This window comes from Nomascus leucogenys, chromosome 12 (genome assembly GCF_006542625.1).
Source record: "Nomascus leucogenys isolate Asia chromosome 12, Asia_NLE_v1, whole genome shotgun sequence".
Classification (NCBI taxonomy): Eukaryota; Metazoa; Chordata; class Mammalia; order Primates; family Hylobatidae; genus Nomascus; species Nomascus leucogenys.
The window spans coordinates 63150648-63168128 of NC_044392.1; the positions used below are offsets into that span (position 1 = coordinate 63150648).

General features: G+C 46.7%; 1 pseudogene; it reads left to right on the forward strand.

Moving 5' to 3' along the window:
- The first annotated feature begins 16248 nt into the window (after positions 1–16248).
- On the forward strand, positions 16249–16965 carry LOC101177480 (annotated as a pseudogene).
- The last annotated feature ends 516 nt before the right edge of the window (positions 16966–17481 follow it).

The window sequence follows — 17481 nt, forward strand, 5'->3', positions numbered from 1 at the left end:
CCACATCTCCACCAGACTCAGGAGCCCAGCTGGCTTCACCCAGTGGATCCTGCACCGGGGCTGCAGGTGGAGCTGCCTGCCAGTCCCGCGCGGTGCGCTCGCACTCCTCAGCCCTTGGGTGGTTGATGGGACTGGGCGATGTAGAGCAGGGAGTGGCGCTCGTTGCGGAGGCTTGGGCCGCACAGGAGCCCATGGAGGGGGTGGGAGGCTCAGGCATGGCGGGCTGCAGGTCCTGAGCCCTGCCCCACGGGAAGGCAGCTAAGGCCGGGTGAGAAATCGAGCGCAGCGCCAGTGGGCTGGCACTGCTGGGGGACCCAGTACACCCTCCACAGCCGCTGGCCTGGGTGCTAAGCCCCTCATTGCCCGGGGCCGGCAGGGCCAGCCGGCTGCTCTGAGTGGGGGGGCCCGCCAAGCCCACGCCCACCCAGAACTCCAGCCGGCCCGCAAGCGCCGCACGCAGCCCCGGTTCCCGCTTGCACCTCTCCCTCTACACCTCCCTGCAAGCTGAGGGAGTGGGCTCCAGCCTTGGCCAGCCCAGAAAGGGGCTCCCACAGTGCAGCAGTGGGCTGAAGGGCTCCTCAAGTGCCGCCAAAGTGGGAGCCCAGGCAGAGGAGGCACCGAGAGCAAGTGAGGGCTGTGAGGACTGCCAGCATGCTGTCACCTCTCAATATAAGTGCAAGATGGGTCCTTGAGAATGAAAGCCTCACTTGCCTCACCCTTGTCCTAACCTTGATCTCTACACCAACTCTTCTTTGGCTGTAATCATGTCTTAAAAATTAACAAAAAAAAAAAATGGCCGGGCGCGGCGGCTCACGCCTGTAATCCCAGCACTTTGGGAGGCTGAGGTGGGCGGATCACGAGGTCGGGAGATCGAGACCATCCTGGCTAATATGGTGAAACCCCGTCTCTACTAAAAATACAAAAAAAAATTAGCCGGGTGAGGTGGCGGGCACCTGTAGTCCCAGCTACTCTGGAGGCTGAGGCAGGAGAATGGCGTGAACCCCGGGGGGCGGAGCCTGCAGTGAGCCGAAATCTTGCCACTGCACTCCAGCCTGGGCGAAAGCGAGACTCCGTCTCAAAAAAAAAAAAAAAAAAAAAATGGCTGGGCACTGTGGCTGACACCTGTAATCCCAGCACTTTGGGAGGCCGAGGCAGGCAGATAACCTGAGGTCAGGAGTTCAAGACCAGCCTGGCCAACATGGTGAAACTCTGTCTCTACTAAAAAGTACAAAAATTAGCTGGGCGTGGTGGCAGGCGACTTAATCCCAGCTACTTGCGGGGCAGAGGCAGGAGAATCGTTTGAACCCGTGAGGTGGAGGTTGCAGTGAGCTGAGCTCAAGTCATTGCACTCAAACCTGGGAGGTAAGAGCGAGACTTCTCTCAAAAAAAAGAAAAAAAATAACAAAAAAGTTTAACAAGGCCGAGTGCAGTGGCTCACGCCTGTAATCCCAGCACTTTGGGAGGCCAAGGCAGGTGGATCACCTGAGGTCGGGAGTTTGAGACCAGCCTGACCAAAATGGAAAAACCCCATCCCTACTAAAGATTCTAAATTAGATGGGCGTGGTGGAGCATGCCTATAATCCTGGGGGGCTGAGGCAGGAGGATCGCTTGAACCTGGGAGGCGGAGGTTGGAGTGAGCCAAGATTGTGCCACTGCACTCTAACCTGGGCAACAGAGCGGGACTGCGTCTCAAAAAAAAAAAAAAAAAAAAAATTAACAAAAACCAAGCTCTAGTCTTTCTTGCTGGACAGCTGTTTTCATCATGTTGAGCCTCTGGTACTGCTTCCCTTGGCCTGTGCCCTCAAACCTACTGTCAGTCAGGATCTGGGCAGGAAATGAACCACTTCTCCAATTTTTTTTTTTTTTTTTTTTTTTGAGACAGAGTATCACTCTGTCTCGCCCAGGCTGGAGCGCAGTGGTACTATGTTGGCTCATTGCAGCCTCCGCTCCCAAGTTCAAGTGATTATCCTGCCTCAGCCTCCCAGGTGGTTAGGATTACAGGCACTCGCCACCACGCCTGGCTAATTTTTTTTTTTTTTTTGTATTTTTAGTAGAGACGGGGTTTCACTGTGTTGGACAGACTAAGTCTTGAACTCCTGACCTCAAGTGATCTGCCTGTCTCAGTCTCCCAAGTTCTGGGATTACAAGCGTTAGCCACCACTCATGGATTCCAACTTTCTTCATAGTCTTCAAGTTGTTTTGTCTACTCTAAGTTTTGGGGTTTTTTTATTTTTCCCTTTCATATGAACTTCAGAAGCAGCCTGTCAATTTTTTCTGTAAAATATTTTTTAAAAAAGATTTTGATTGGGATTACACTGACTCTTGGATAGTAGAAAAACTCAAACCATGTTTTTCCACTGTTCTCACACCACAACAATCAACCCAGAATTCTTCTGGGACCAAATGTGGGTTGGTTTCTCCTCATATACCAAGCAATCAATTCTGCAGCAGATATCAGCTGCGTGTCCTCCAATTCAATTCAATTCTGACATTATCTACCTGGAAATAGCTTCAGAAACCACAGGTTGAGGGCTCAGTCCCACAAGAACACCTCCTCCTTCCCACTAGTCACAAGACCAGGCCTCTGTGCGTTTGATCAGCTGGCTTCAAGATGGAGTTCCCATGATCCTCTTTGCTAGAGTGGCTCACAGAACTCAGGGAGACACTTATTTACATTTACTGGTTTATTACAAAGGATATATGTGTGTGTGTGTGTGTGTGTGTGTGTGTGTGTGTGTGTGTGTGTATTTATATACTTTTTTTTTTTTTTTGAGATGGATTCTTGCTCTGTTGCCCAGGCTAGAGTGCAATGGTACGATCTCAGCTCACTGCAACCTCTTCCTCCCAGGTTCAAGTGATTCTTCTGCCTCAGCCTCACAAGTAGCTGGGATTACAGGCACCTGCTATCACACCCAGCTAATTTTTGTATTTTTTTTTTTTTTGAGATGGAGTCTCGCTCTGTCACCCAGGATGGAGTGCAGTGGCAAGATCTCAGCTCACTACAACCTCCGCACCCCAGGTTCAAGCGATTCTCCTGCCTCAACCTCCCGAGTAGCTGGGATTGCAGGCATGCTGTAATTTTTGTACTTTTTAGTAGAGACAGGGTTTCACCATCTTGGCCAGGCTGGTCTCAAACTCCTGACCTCAGGTGATCCACCCACCTCAGCCTCCCAGAGTGCTGGGATTACAGGCATGAGCCACTGTGCCCAGTCATACAAAGGATTATTATTATTTTTTGAGACGGAGTCTCATTCTTTTTGCCCAGGCTGGAGTGCACTGGTGTGATCTCAGCTCACTGCAACCTCCACCTCCCAGGTTCAAGCGATTCTCCTGCCTCAGCCTCCCGAGCAGCTGGGATGACAGGCGCCCGCCACCACGCTCGGCTCATTTTTTTGTATTTTTACTAGAGAAGGGGTTTCACCATGTTTGGCCAGGCTGGTCTTGAACTCCTGACCTCAGTTGATCCACCCGCCTCGGCTTCCCAAAGTGCTGGGATTACAGGCGTGAGCCACTGTGCCCAGCCCAGGATTTATTATTTTATTTTATTTTATTTTTTTGAGATGGAGTCTCACTCTGTCGCCCAGACTGGAGTGCAGTGGCACAATCTTGGCCCACTGCAACCTCTGCCTCCCGATTTCAAACAATTCTCCTGTCTCAGCCTCCTGTGTAGGTGGGACTACCAGCATGGTCCACCACACCTGGCTAATTTTTGTATTTTTAGTAGAGATGGGGTTTCACCATATTGGTCAGGCTGGTCTCCAACTCCTGACCTCAGGTGACCCACCAGCCTTGGCCTCCCAAAGTGCTGGGATTACAGGCGTGAGCCACTGCGTTCAGCCAGGATACTTTAAAGGATATAAATAGATAGCCAGATGAAGAGATACACAGGACAAGGTCTGGAACTGTCTGATCACAGGAGCTTCTGTCCCTTTGGAGTTGCGGTACACTGCCCTCCTGGCATGTGGTTGAGTTCTTGCTCACTTTCCTGTAGGACTCCCCTTGTTCAACTATTTGGAAGCTCTCTATAATGTTGTCTTCTTGGGCCTTTTATGAAGACTTCATTGGATAGGCATGATTGACAACCATGTAGATGTGATTAGATAAAAAGGGTAGGATCTAAAATAGACTGAATGGGGATACCCAGCAAGGCCTGTTTGTTCAGATTCTTCTTGGCCTCTGTGTGCAGCATTCCTTCCTTCAGGGTATGGAGCAGGACCCTTTCTAAAATAGGGGTTTTATGACCTACAATCAGACAAGGTAGGTCAGGGAATTTCTTTATGGAAAGGCAGGGGAAGATGACAGTCCTGCCTTGGGGGAGAAAAGGGAGCCAGTGAAAGGACAGCAGTAGAAGATGAGAGAGTGAAAGGACAGCGGTAGAAGATCAGAGAGAGATTCTGTTTCCTGACGCCTGCTTCTGAGGCCTAAAGCACCCCAACATTATAACAAGAGCTACAGGAGTTATAAGCCAGGAACCATGGATGAAAATCAATATATAGATATCATAATATCACAACTCCATAGATAATTTGGAGAGAATTAAGTTCTTAACAATATTGAATCTTCCAATTCATGAACATGATATTATCTCTCCATCTATTTAGGTCTCTTATTTCTCTCAGAAATGTTCTATAGCTTTCAGTGTACAGGGCTTACAAATCTTTTGTCGTAATTATTCCTAAATTTTAACTATGTTTTGCTCCTACTGAAAATAGTACTGATTTAGGCCAGGCGCGGTGGCTCACACCTGTAATCCCAGCACTTTGGGAGGCCGAGGCAGGTGGATCACGAGGTCAGGAGATGGAGACCATTCTGGCTAACATGGTGAAACCTCGTCTCTACTAAAAATAATAATAAAAGAAAAGAAAAGAAAATAGTACTGATTTTATTATCTACTTAAAAATGTCTGTTAATTCTATATAAAAATACAATTGATTTTTGTTTATTGTTTCTTACAAACTTGCTAAGTTTTATTAGCCTTTTTGTAGATTCCAAATGATTTTTTGTAAAGATGACCATGTTGTTTGTGAATATAATTTTACTTCTTCCTTTCCAATTTTTTTTGTTTTTTGTGTGACAGAATTTCTACCCACCTAGGTCTCCCAAACTGCTGGGATTACAGGCGTGAGCTACTGTGTCCAGCCTCCAATCTTGATGTCTTTAAATTTTTTTTTTTTTGAGACAGAATTTCACTCTTGTTGCCCAGGCTGGAGTGCAGTGGTGCGATCTCGGCTCACTGCAACCTCGCCACTCGGGTTCAAGCAATTCTCCTGCCTCAGCCTCCCGAGTAGCTGGAATTACAGGCATGCACCACCACACCCGGCTAATTTTGTATTTTTAGTAGAGATGGGGGTTTCTCCATGTTGAGGCTGGTCTCAAACTCCTGACCTCAAGTGATCCGCCTGCCTCAGCCTCCCTAAGTGCTGGGATTACAGGCGTGAGCCACTGCGCCCAGCTAAATAATAATAATAATTATTATTATTTTTGCCTTATCGAACTCATGAGAACCTCCATTAAAATTCTGGGTCAAAGTGCTGAGAGTGTATGTGCTTGCTTGTTTTCATTCTTAAGAGACAGGAAGCTGATCATAATCCTAAAAGGCATAACCTCAAGTGTTGAAATCTTGAAAGCTCAAAATTCCAAAACTATCATTCTGGAAAACTAATTTTAAAATTATTTAAAAGGTATTTATTTACATTTTTTTTACTCTTTTTTTTTTTTTTTTTTGAGAGGGAGTCTTGCTCTGTCACCCAGACTGGAGTGCAGTGGCGTGATCTCGGCTCACTGCAAGCTCTGCCTCCTGGGTTCACGCCATTCTCCTGCCTCAGCCTCCTGAGTAGCTGGGACTACAGGCGCCCGCCACCGCACCCGGCTAATTTTTTGTATTTTTAGTAGAGGCGGGGTTTCACTGTGTTAGCCAAGATGGTCTCAATCTCCTGACCTCGTGATCCACCCGCCTCAGCCTTCCAAAGTGCTGGGATTACAGGCATGAGCCACCGCACCTGGCTTTATTTACATTTTTAAAAGGGGATTTATTTGAGAAACATAAAGTCATGACAGAACGCTTCATAGGTCACTTTACACAACAAAATATCAGTATAACATACCTATTTTTGCAAGCATAAACACGTACACTAATTACAGTCACATGGCTATAACAGTTACAACCAGATGAACCATGTTTTTTTTGAGATGGAGTTTTTCCCATTTTAAAATCAGATTATTAGATTTACTTATTTATTTATTTTTATTGACTTTTTTTTTTGAGACGGAGTTTCGCTGTTGTTGCCCAGGATGCAGTGCAATGGTGCGATCTCAGCTCACCGCAACCTCCGCCTCACGGGTTCAAGCCATTCTCCTGCCTCAGCCTCCCGAGTAGCTGGGATTACAGGCATGAACACCATGCCCAAGTAATTTTGTATTTTTAGTAGGGATGAGGTTTCTCCATGTTGCTCAGGTTGGTCTTGAACTCCTGACTTCAGGTGATCACACCATTGCACTCCAGCCTGGGCAAGAAGAGCGAAACTCTGTCTCAAAAAGAAAAAAGAAATAGGTTGAAAGGGGAAATGTATGGCCGGGCGCGGTGGCTCACGCTTGTAATCCCAGCACTTTGGGAGGCCGAGGCGGGCGGATCACGAGGTCAGGAGATCGAGACCACGGTGAAACCCCGTCTCTACTAAAAATACAAAAAAAATTAGCCGGGCGTGGTGGCGGGCGCCTGTAGTCCCAGCTACTCGGAGAGGCTGAGGCAGGAGAATGGCGTGAACCCAGGAGGCGGAGCTTGCAGTGAGCCGAGATCGCGCCACTGCACTCCAGCCTGGGTGACAGAGTGAGACTCCGTCTCAAAAAAAAAAAAAAAAAAAAAGAAAGGGGAAATGTATAAACACATATCACTATGGTTGATAATTATGTGACCCAACTTTATAACTGTGGTCATCTAAAATACCATAATGGGCTAGGAGCGGTGGCTCACGCCTGTAATCCCAACACTTTGGGAGGCCGAGGCAGGCAGTTCATGAGGTCAGGAGTTGGAGACCAGCCTGGCCATCATGGTGAAACCCCATCTCTACTAAAAATACAAAAATTAGCTGAGCATGGTGGCACATTCCTGTAATCCCAGCTACTTGGGAGGCTGAGGCAGGAGAACTGTATGAACCCAGGAGGAAGAGGTTGCAGTGAGCTGAGATCACACCACTGCACTCCAGCCTGGGCAACAGAGTGAGACTCCGTCTCAAAAAAAAAAAATTAAAATTAAATAAAAAGAGTGGGAAATGCTATTCCAAAAATAAAACTAAACAAACAAATTATATGAGAAATCACTTAACACCCATTAGGTTGACTATAGTAACAATATTTTCAAAAAGAGAAAATAACAAGTGTTGAAAAGAATGTGGAAAAATTGGAACCCTCATATATTGCTGGTGGAAAGTACTGCTGCTGTGGAAAACAGTTTAGCAATTTCTCAAAAAGATAAACACAGTTATCATATGAACCAGCAATTCTACTTCTTGAGTATATACTCAAGAGAAGTGAAAATATATGTTTATACAAAAACTTGTAAATGAATGTTCACAGCAGCTTTATTCATAATGGCCAAAAAGTGAAAACAACCCAAATGTGCATCAGCTAACTAAAGGATAAACAAAATGTAGTACATCCATACAATGGATTATTATTCAGCCATAAAAGGAATGAAGTACTGATGCATGCTACAATATGAATGAACTTTGAAAATATTATGCTAATAATTCAATTTACAGTACATAAAATATCCAGAATAAGCAAATCCATAGACAGAAATTAGATTAGTAGTTGCTAAGGGATGGGAGAAGGGGAAAATTGGGACTAACTGCTAATAGTATGGTTTTTTCGGTGTGGGGGGGGCAGTTGATGGAAATGTTTTGAGAGTAATGGTGATGGTTACACAACATAGGGAATTTTCTAAAAACCACTGAAGTGTATGCTTTAGAACAGTGAATTTTATGTTAGGTGAATCACATCTCAATAAAACAAAAACAAAAAAAAACACTTTCTGTTTTATTATTGGTGAAATAGTGTTAAGAGCATCTTTCTCACCAGGCATGGTGGCTCACGCCTGTAATCCTAGTGCTCTGAGGGGCCGAGCTGGATGGATCACCTGAGGTCGGGAGTTCTAGGCCAGCCTAACCAACATGGTTAAATACAAAATTTTATTAAAAATACAAAAATATTAGCTGGGTATAGTGGCGCATGCCGGTAATCCCAGCTACTCGGGAGGCTGAGGCAGGAGAATCGCTTGAACCTGGCAGGCAGAGGTGGCAGTGAGCCGAGATCACGCCCATTGCACTCCAGCCTGGGCAACAAGAGTGAAACTCTGTCTCAAAAACAACAACAACAACAACAACAACAACAAAAAGAGCATCTTTCTTTTTTCTTTTCTTTTTTTTTTTTGAGATGGAGTTTCACTCGTTGCTCAGGCTGGAGTGCAGTGGCACGATATTGGCTCACTGCAACCTCCGCCACCAGGGTTCTAGCCATTCTCCTGCCTCAGCCTCCCGAGTAGCTGGGACTACAGGCACGTGCCACCACGCCCAGGTAATTTTTGTATTTTTAGTAAAGACGGGGTTTCACCATGTTGGCCAGGATGGTCTTGATCTCTTGACCTCGTGGTAAGTCCCCTCGGCCTCCCAAAGTGCTGGGATTACAGACGTGAGCCATCACTCCCGGCCACATCTTTCAACTTCTAAACTCAGATAAACGTTGGGAGAACAATTAAATGAAGGTAGGGAGGTGAGACAGCTAAATTTGAGACAGCTAAAATCCAGTGGAAACTTATTTTCCTGATAAAATATTTGGGCAATGTATTCACCATAAGTAATAACTTTCTAATTTTGCATTTATAAAATAAATTCTCCCTCTCCCTTTACCTTTAATGTGGTTCTCATCCTTGTCTCTAATTCTTTGTTAAAACTCTAACTTACGGCCAGGTGCGGTGGCTCATGCCTGTAATCCCAGCACTTTGGGAGGCCGAGGCGGGAAGAGGCGGGCAGATCACGAGGTCAGGAGTTTGAGACCAACCTGACCAACATGGTGAAACCCCGTCTCTACTAAAATACAAAAATTAGCCAGGTATGGTGGTGCGCACCTGTAATCCCAGCTACTCAGGAGCCTAAGGCAGGAGAATCTTTTGAACTTGGGAGGTGGAGGTTGCAGTGAACCACGATTGCGCCACTGCATTCTAGCCTGGGCGACAGATCGAGACTCCGTCTCAAAAAAAAAAAAAAAAAAAACCACACACAAAAAAACTCAACTTACTTGAAAGTTTCATAAGTTTTCCTCTCTAGGGTACTTTTTATCTTAAAGATTGTGCTTCATACAGTGAAGCCCTGTGAGTTGTTTATTCAACTGGTCAAATCATTCATTAGCTAAGCGGCCTTAATAAAGTCTTTCAGTCTCTCTGGGTTTCAGCTTCCACATCTACAAAATGTATAGGGGAAGGAGGGGCATTTGGCTATGTCATTTTCTGTTTTTTTTTGAGACGGAGTCTCACTCTGTCGCCAGGCTGGAGTGCAGTGGTGCAATCTCTGCTCACTGCAAGCTCCATCTCCCAGGTTCACGCCATTCTCCTGGCTCAGCCTCCCAAGTAGCTGGGACTACAGGTGCCTGCCACCACGCCCGGCTAATTTTTTTGTAATTTAAGTAGAGATGGGGTTTCACTGTGTGAGCCGGGTTGGTCTCGATCTCCTGACCTCGTGATCTGCCCACCTCGGCCTCCCAGAGTGCTGGGATTACAGGCATGAGCCACTGCGCCCGGCCTGGCTATGTGATTTTCAAGCTCCTTTCAGCTCTAAAATTCCTATCTTGCACTGGCTTAAAATCAGGAAGACAGGCCGCGCGGTGGCTCATGCCTGTAATCCAGCACTTTGGGGGGCCAAGGCAGACGGATCACCTGAGGTGGGGAGTTTGAGACCAGCCTGACCAATATGGAGAAACCCCATCTCTACTAAAAATACAAAATTAGCCAGGCGTGGTGGCACATGCCTATAGTCCCAGCTACTTGCGAGGCTGAGGCAGGAGAATCGCTTGAACCTGAGAGAACTGCTTGAATTTGGGAGGCAGAGGTTGTGGTGAGCTGTGATCACGCCATCGCACTTCAGCCTGGGCAACGAGGGTGAAACTCCATCTCAAAAAAAAAAATGAAAAAAAATCAGGAAGACATCTGGAAAAACAGTAAGAATTATATCTGCTTTATTTTAATCAACTTGGCTAGCTCATCAAAACTGGTTACCTTTTCTTACCCTCCAACTGTTTTTTCTTTTTTCATTTTTTAGGGACAGGTCTCCCCATGTTACCCAGGCTGGACTCAAGCAATTCCCCCCACCTCAGTCTCCCAAGTAACTGGGACTACAGGCATGTCCCAGACAATCGGCTCTCCTATTTTTCCAGCTAATAAGCTTGGAGTCACTTAGTCACTCTAATACTCTTTATTAACAACTTAAAATGACACATGAACATTTTTAGAGCACTTTCCAAGTTTTATTAATCACTTTCTCTTTTGATCCGCACAATAGATCAGGTTTGTAGGTATTATCTCCAATGTACCTGTGAAGAAACTAAGGCCTGGAAGAGTTCAGCGATTTGCCTACAGTAACACAGCAAGTAAGTTACAAGACCAGGTTTTCCAACTTCAAAGCCTGTACTCTTTATATTCCCTGTCAGCAGAAGATAAAAGTTTTGCGGGGCCTGAAGTATGCACATCTAAGGTGGCTGTATTAGTTTTCTATCACTGCTATTAACAAATTACCACAAATTTTGTAGCTTTAGACGACACAAATTTCTCTTACAGCTCTGTAGTTAAAAGGTCCAGACAGGACTCACTGGGCTAAAACTCAAGTGTCAAGAGGGCTGTGTTCCTTTCTGGAGGCTCTGTGAAAAAATCAGTTTCTTTGTCTTTTCCAGCTTTAGAGACCATCTGCATTCCTTGAGTTGTGGCTTCTTCCTCCATCTTCAAAACCAGCAACAACAGATAAGTCCTTCTTAGACTGCTTCACTCTGACCTCCTCTCTGTCACCTTCTTCCATTTTAAGGACTCTTGATTATACTGGGTTCACCTAGACAATCCAGGATAATCTCCCTATTTTAAGGCCAGCTGATCAGCAACCTTAATTCTATCTGTCACCTTAATTACCCTTTGTCATATTACATAACATTCACAGGTTTTGAGGATTAAAACATGGACATCTTTGGGAGGGGGTGCTTATAGTGTCTACCACGGTGGCCCTCTTTAAGAAAATAAAAAGTTAAAATTATAATATTAGATACGATCCAGCCAGGCACGGTGGCTCATGCCTGTAATCCCAGAACTTTGGGAGGCCGAGGTGGGCAGATCACTTGAGGCCAGGAGTTCAAGACCAGCCTGGCCAACATGGCGAAACCCCATCTCTACTAAAAAAAATAAAATAAAATAACAAAAATTAGCTGGCATGGTGGTGCGCACCTGTAATCCCAGCTACTCAGGAGGCTGAGGCACAGGAGAATTGCTTGAACCTGGGAGGTGGAGGTTGTAGTGAGCTGAGATCACGCCACTGGACTCAAGCCTGGGCAGCAGGGCAAGACTCCATCTTAAAAAAAAAAAATTAGATATGATCCTATGAATATACTGTTAGAGCCCCTCCCAAAAGCTTCATGAGATTCATGGAAAATCTGTTTCTTTGTATTTATTTATTTATTTTTAAGTCAGGTGAATTCATGTCACATAAAATCAACCATCTTAAAGTGTACATTTCTTTTCTTTTTTTTTTTTTTTCTAAGACGGAGTTTCGCACTTGTTGCCCAGGCTGGAGAGCAATGGCGCCATCTTGGCTCACCGCAACCTCCACCTCCTGGGTTCAAGCGATTCTCCTGCCTCAGCCTCCCGAGTTGCTGGGATTACAGGCATGTGCCACTACACCTGGCTAATTTTTGTATTTTTAATAGAGATGGGGTTTCTCCATGTTGGTCAGGCTGGTCTCAAACTCCTGACCTCAGGTGATCTGCCCACCTTGGGCTTCCAAAGTGCTGGGATTACAGGCGTGAGCCACTGTGCCCAGCTAAAGTGTACATTTCAATGGTATTTAGTATATTCACCATTTTGTGACTCTTAGTAACCAAAATGTGTGTGGGAATTTCTCCCCAACAGTAACCAATCCATTCTTCAGTGGACACCAGTTGGGTGTCCTCTGATTCAACTCAACTGTCACACTATTCACCTGGAGATAGTGTCAGATCCCACAGGTGACGGCTCAGTCCCACAAGGTTGCCCCTATTTCCAATGCCAACCATAAGCCCCAGGTTGTTTTACTTGTGCTTCTAACTGACTGGCTATAAATCAAGATTCCCACTACCCTCTCTTTGGGTTCAACTAATTTGCTAAAGTGGCTCACAGAACTCAGGAAAACACTTTACTTACATTTACTGGTTTATTATAAAGGATATTACAAATGAGACTGGTGAACACCAGATGAAAGAAATGCTTATGTGGGAAAGAGCATGAAGCTTCCATGCCCTCGCAGGGTATGACACCCTCCAGGTGTCTCCACGTGCACTAACTCGATGCTCTCTGGACCCAGTCCTTTTGCGTTTTATGAAAGCTTCCTTATGTATTCATGAGTAATTAAATCATTGGTCATTGGTAATCAACATAAGTTTCAGCCCTCCTCCCCTTCATAGAGGTTGAGGGGTGTGCCAGCAAGTCCCAACTCTCTAATCAAGGTTTGGTCTTTCCTGTGACCAGCCCTCAATCTTGAAGCTATCCAGGAGCCCCCAGCCATCAGTCAACTCATTAACATATAAAAAGACACCTCTCTTTGGAGGTTCCAAGGATTTTAGAAGTTGTATGTCACCAGGAAATGGGGAAGAAGACCAAATATATATTTCACAATAGCACATGCAACTGTCAGAGACGTTTGAACCAGAAATAACCATAAAAATGGGCAACCAGCACCCTTGGGGCTGCTCTGTCAATGGAGTAGCTATTCTCTTATTCCTTTACTTTCCTAAAAACTGGCTTTCAGTTTACTCTGGAGGGGTCTGGATTCGGACCGCTCTCTGGTAACACGATCACCACTTATATCAAGTTCCAAATCATTTTCATCACCCCAAAAGAAAACTCCATACCCATTAAGCAGTCACTCCCTTTCTCCCTATCCCCAGCCCCTGGCAACCACTAATCTGCTTTCTATCTCTATGGATTTACTTATCTTGGGTATTTCATGAAATGAAATTGTTACTGGAAAGGGGTCCCGATCCAGAGCCCAAGAGAGGGTTCTTGGATCTCGTGCAAAAAAGAATTCAGGGCAAGTCCATACAGTAAAGTGAAAGCAAGTTTATTTAAAAAGTAAAGGAATAAAAGAATGGCTACTCCATAGACAGAGCCCTGAGGGCTGCTGGTTGCCCATTTTTATGTTTATTTCTTGATTATATGCTAAATAAGAGGTGGATTATTCATGCCTCCCTTTTTTGGATCATATAGGGTAACTTCCTGAGGTTGCCATGGCATTTGTAAACTGTCATGGCACTGGTGGGAGTGTAGTAGTGAGGATGACCAGAGGCCACTCTTGTGGCCATCTTGGTTTTAGTGGGTTTTGGCTGGCTTCTTTACTCCAAGCTATTTTATCGGGAAGGTCTTTATGACCTGATGACCTGTATCTTATGCTGACCTCCTATCTCATCCTGTGACTTAGAATGCCTAACCGTCTCAGGAATGCAGCCTAGTAGGTTTCAGCCTTATTTTACCCAGTCCCTATTCAAGATGGAGTTGCTCTGGTTCAAATGCCTCGAAATTAGCACACATACAATTTTGAACCTTTAGTGTCTGGCTACTTTCACTTACATTTTCTTAAGGTTTATCTATGTTGTGGGATTTATTAGTACTTCATTCCCTTTTATAGCTGCATAATACATTTGTTTATCCATGCATCCATTGATGGACATGTGGATTGTTTCCAACTTTTGGCTACTGTGAATAGTGCTACTGTACAAGTATTTGTTTGAATACCGGTTTTATTTTGGTAATATACCTAGTAGTGATATAGGCGTTAAGAATAAATTATTTAGGCAGATAAGCTACAGGAGTCCTTGGTAAGGTTTTCCTTTTAATGAAAAACAGCCCCCAAATAATTTTCTTTTGTAACAAAGAACAGCCTGTAAAATCAAGCTGCAAACATAGACGGGCAAGCTGGAAGCTTGCACGGGTGAATGCCAGCAGTTGTGCCAATAGGAAAAGGCTATCTGGGACTAGGCATGTTCAGAATGGCGGCTCCATCTTCCCTTCTCTTTGCTAGCCACGTGTGCAGTAAGGAGCAGGCAACATGGTGCCAGCCAGGCAAAGATTCATTTGCATAATAAGATTAGGGTGGGGAAGCCAGCTTACCTGACGCGTTATGTAAACGTCACACCTGGTCCAACCAATCTTTGGACCCTATGTAAATCAGACACTGCCTTCTTAAGCCTGTCTATAAAGTCGGGTGCATTCTGCCCTGGGCTGGAATTCCCATTTGAGCGCCCCACTGTCTCATGAGAGACCTTTTCTCCTTTTATTGTTTATGAAACCTCCTCTCCTAAACTTGCTCCATGTGTGTATCCATGTTCTTAATCTTCTTGGCACTAGACGAGGAACCTCAGGTATTTACCCCAGAAATCGACGCTGCTTCAGTAGCAGAATTGCTGCGTCATATGGTAATTCTTTAACTTTTTGAGGAACCACAAAACTGTTTTCCACAGTAGCTGCCCTATTTTACATCCCCATCAGCAAAGTATGAAGTTTGAATTTCTCCACGTTCTCACCAATACTTTTTTCCTTAAAAAAAATTTTTTGTAGCCATACTAGTGTAACCGAAATGTGGGTAAGTTGCTCCCACATGCTAAAAAAAAAAAAAATTAGCCAGGCGTGGTGGCGAGCGCCTGTAGTCCCAGCATTTGGGAGGCTAAAACAGGAGAATGGCATGAACCCGGGGGCTGAACTTGCAGTGAGCCGAGATTGCGCCACTGCACTCCAGCCTGGGCGAGACAGTGAGACTCTGTCTCAAAAAAAAAAAAAAAAAAAAATTATCTGTATATTCTCTTCTAAGAGTTTTACAGGTTAGCTCTTTGTTATTGATGAATTTTGAGTCAATTTCATGCAACTTCATTCTTCTGCATATGGATACCCAATCGTCCCACCACCATTTTTTTATTTATTTTTATCTATTTAATTATTTTATTTATTTATTTTGAGATAGAGTCGCCCAGGCTGGAGAGCAATGGCATGATCTTGGCTCACTGCAACGTCTGCCTCCTAAGTTCAAGCAATTCTCCCTGCCTCAGCCTCCTGCGTAGCTGAGATTACAGGTGTCTGCCACCACGCCAGGCTAATTTTTGTATTTTTAGTAGAGACGGGATTTCACCATGTTGGCCAGGCTGGTCTCGAACTCCTGACCTCGTGATCCGCCCACCTCGCACTCCTAAAGTACTGGGATTACAGGCGTGAGCCACTGCGCTCGGCCTATTTTTTTATTTTTTGAGACAGAGTCTCGCTCTGTCACCCAGGCTGGAGTGCAGTGGCATGATCTCAGCTCACTGCAACCTCTGCCTCCCAGGTTCAAGTGATTCTCCCGCCTCAGGCTCTTAAGTAGCTGGTACTATAGGCGAGTGCCACCACACCCCGCTAATTTTTGTATTTTTAATAGAGAGGGGGTTTCGCTATGTTGGCCAGGCTGGTCTTGAATTCCTGACCTCAGGTGATCCACCTGCCTCGGCCTCCCAAAGTGCTGGGATTACAGACATGACACACCGCGCCCAGCCTCATCCTCCAGTCTCTACCCTTCTTCAATCTCTTGTGCCTGACTCAGTCTCCCCCATAAACTTGCAAGCTCTTTGAAGGCAGGGGCCTTGCCTCATACTTTTTCAGTATTTCTCAAAAGTCCTGGACATCAGAGACCACCCCATGGTTATTTGATCACTTCAACACACACGTTGGTTATGCAGTCACAGCGGCTATTATAAAAACAGGCTCTGGAGTGTGACTTCAAATGCTGGCCGCTGACGAGCTGGGCCGTCTGGAAAGTTACTTCACCTCTCTGAGCCTCGGGTCCCTTATTTACAAAATATTCATGGCAGTGCCCACTTCACAGGGCTGTGAGGATTACAGAGGATAATCCGGGTGAGGCGCATCAGCCCCAGCGCCGCCTGCCACACTTCTATCCGGCCCCCCATATGTATCGTCCATAAGCGTCCGGCCGCTGAATTCTCGCTTTCCACGTGGCCGAGGTGCACACCCCAACCCACTGGGCCAGTCTCCCCACCCTCTTACCTGCTCTTCTTTCCCGACTCGTCTTTAATACACACCAGGCGCCAGCCGCCGCGGGCCTGGCTCTGTGGTGGCAAGTTGCATGGGTTCTCCCATCAGGACCTCCGGATGAGCCTACGAGGTCGGTTCTATTACTGTCGCCACTTCGGAGGGAGGAAACAGGCCCGGAGGGTTGGGGAACTTCCCGAGGTCACTGAACTGGTGTCAGGCCCGGATTGGAATCCAAACACATGCCAGCCCATGCCCGGCTCCGCAGTGCCGGCCCCCGGGCGTCTTCCCGGGTGCCAGCGGCACCCGCATCCAGTCAAACGCTGCCCAGTCCCCGCTCCTCAGTCGCTTCCCGCTACTCCGCGCCCGCATCTCCCTCCGACCCCTCAGGGTCAGGCCTCTCGGTGGCTTTTTCCTTTTTCTCTTCCAGAAACTAAGGGGTGAGACCGACGTTTGTGTGCCGGACGCGTGCAGGTGGCCGCGACGCTCCCGGGAGACACGCGCGGGGAGAACGAGTCTGTGCGCGCGGCTGTGAGAAGCCCTGACCAAGTTTTCCACGCGCTTGTTTCGGGGAGCAGAGGACGCAAGGGCCGACTGCGTCCCCAGTGCGCAGGCTCGGCCGGGGGCGCGTAATCAGGCCGCCGAGCGGTCCCTTCAAACCGAGTCAGGCAAGCTCTACGTCGTGGGGGCCGCATAGTGCCGAGAGCGCAGCCCCGCCCCGCCCCTGCGCGACACGCCACGCCACGCACGCGCTCGGCTCCGCGCTTGACGGTTAGTTCGGTAACAGCCTGCGGTGCCGTAGTTGCCCGGGTGGGGTCGGAGGGACCCCAGCGGGAGGGGAGACCACGTCTCCAGGTGGTGGGAGGCGGCCTCACTGAGGGCTTCGTGGTCGCAGGCAGCTGCGAGTGACCTCGGAGCGCGGCGCTGGTGGAGGGGCGGCCAGGTGTTGTGTCCACCGGCTCCCGGAGAGGAATGTGGCCAGGTGACCACAGGTTCATCCTCACAGGAAATGCTTTTTTTGTCTGGAAGAATAGTGACTGGGCTATAAAAACAAATGCCCCTGCCTTCAGGCTCTCTGGGCAAGATATACCCCCTTGGGAGGTGACTGGGGCTGAGACGAGGTGGGGTTTGTTTTGGGGATTGTGCCGTGCCACCTGTAACCTTCTAATCTTTAAACTCTATTTGTTCCTCTT